Source organism: Pongo abelii, chromosome 6 (genome assembly GCF_028885655.2).
Source record: "Pongo abelii isolate AG06213 chromosome 6, NHGRI_mPonAbe1-v2.0_pri, whole genome shotgun sequence".
NCBI lineage: Eukaryota > Metazoa > Chordata > Mammalia > Primates > Hominidae > Pongo > Pongo abelii.
Window position 1 is genome coordinate 29,475,076 of NC_071991.2, and position 2,520 is coordinate 29,477,595.

The window sequence follows — 2,520 nt, forward strand, 5'->3', positions numbered from 1 at the left end:
CCATGAGACCACACTTTCAGTGCACAGGCAGTGACCTCCAGAGACGGGGAAGAGACAGATGGCCTTCCCGGGGTTTCTGTTCCAGGGGTCGGCACAGGGTGTGGGTACAGGGCTTCCCTGTGCCGTGGGTGACTGGCTTAGCAGCTGTCTCCCATGTCACCTGCCTGCAGGGTACCAGATTGCCTACCGCCTGGCCAGCAGCAGCCCCCACACCTTCACCACCGTGGAGGTCGGCGCCACAGTGAGGCAGTTCACAGCCACCGACCTGGCCCCAGAGTCCGCATACATCTTCAGGCTGTCCGCCAAGACGAGGCAGGGCTCGGGGGAGCCACTGGAGGCCACCGTCATCACCACCGAGAAGAGAGGTAAGACCTTGGGGGACCTGGGGGTACTGCAGACGTGGTGGGTGCCGCTTCCTCAATCAGGCCCTCTGGGGTCTGCTGGGTACCTGGGAGGCTTCAGCCTTCCCTTTGGAGAAAGAGAAGGGATGTGAGCATTTACGAAGCACCCACTGAGCCCGACATGGAGCTGGGCACACTATCAAACAGCATTGCATTCACACCTTCAGCCTCACACCTGCTCTCTCAGACACGTGAGCATTGCATGACACACTTTCAGCCTCACACCTGCTCTCTCAGACACGTGAGCACTGCGTTCACACCTTCAGCCTCACACCTGCTCTCTCAGACACGTGAGCATTGCGTTCACACCTTCAGCCTCACACCTGCTCTCTCAGACACGTGAGCACTGCGTTCACACCTTCAGCCTCACACCTGCTCTCTCAGACACGTGAGCATTGCATTCACACCTTCTGCCTCACACCTGCTCTCTCAGACGTGAGCATTTCATGACACACTTTCAGCCTCACACCTGCTCTCTCAGACATGTGAGCATTTCATGACACACTTTCAGCCTCACACCTGCTCTCTCAGACATGTGAGCATTGCGTGACACACTTTCAGCCTCACACCTGCTCTGTCAGACACGTGAGCATTGCATTTACACCTTCAGCCTCACACCTGCTCTCTTAGATATGTGAGACGGTCTCAGGTTTAAGGAGAGCAACATTACTCACGGAGGCTGAGTACCTGGGGCAAGGCTGCAGAGTCACCACGTTTGAGGTTGAGCTCCCCAAAGCAGCCCCCAGTCTCTGATGTTAAACCCACATCCTCCATGGAGCAGGTGCTCAGTAAGTAAGTTTTCCAAATAACTGCCTTCCCAATGAGAACTGCCGGGCGAGCAGGGCTCTGCTCCATGCGCGGGGACAGGTGCTCCGTGCACTGCACTTGGCCTGTCCTCCCTGCAGCATGGCATTAGCTCCAATTTTTACCGAAGATGAGACGGAGGAAACTGAGAGAGGTTTATTAATTTGCCCAGACACACAACTGCAGAGCTGAGATTTAGACTCCCCTCTGACGCCACGAGGCCAACTCTTCCCATGAAAGTCTATAATGGGCACCCTTCTCAGTGGGCTCCGCACATGTCCTTGGGCCTTGCAGCGCCCAGGGTTGGTGCCACAGGACCCTCACCTCAGCAGCCCCGGCTCCCACTCCAGGTCCTGACGTCACGGCCAGACCCAGGGACCCTGCGGGAATGAGGACAGGAGGGAGCTTACAGGCACCGCTGCAGGGATACTTGGAGCACACAGCTCTGGCCACGCTCCTATTTTTGTTTTTTTATTTTTGAAACAAGTCTTGCTCTGTCGCCCAGGCTGGAGTGCAGTGATGTGATCATAGGTCACCACAGCCTGGAATGCCTGGGCTCAAGCAATGCTCCCACCTCAGCCTCCCCAGTAGCGGGGACTACAGGCACACACCACCCAGCTAATTATGTTCTGAAGAGACAGAGTCTTGCTATGATACCCATCTTGGCCATCCAAACTGCTGGGGTTACAGGCATGAGCCACCGTGCCCAGCTAATTATTTTAATTTTTGTAGAGATGGGGGTCTTACTACGTTGCCCAGGCTGGTCTCCAGCTCCTGGGCTCAAGCGATCCTCCCACCTCAGCCTCCCAAAGCTCTGAGATTGCAGGTGTGAGCCCCTGCCTTTGGTCCTCCCATAGCATTCAATGAAAGCACATCCCCTCCATGACCATTACCACTATCATTATTATTAATGTTATTAGCTGGAGGGACGGAAGCCCTCAGTCACCACAGACACCCGAGGTGCTTCTTCAATGTAAAGCACATGGAAGAGATGCCCTGTGAAAGGGGCACCCCCATCCCCTGCTGCCACCCTGGGTATCAGCACTCAGGGCTGTCGGCTTCTCAGGAAGATGGTAATGGCTCCCAAGCAAACGTTTTGACTTCATTCTCTAATGTATTCGTGTGGTTTTATGGTTTATTTATCTTAAACATTGACTGTGCGCCTCCCACGAGCCAGGCACGTGTGCAGGTGCATCACAGACACTGTCTCACAGCAAGTCCTCTTATTTCCCCGTGTCCCGCCCCACAGCCCCGCCCCACAGCCCCGCCCCACAGTCCCACCCCACAGTCCCACCCCACAGTCCCACCCAACGCT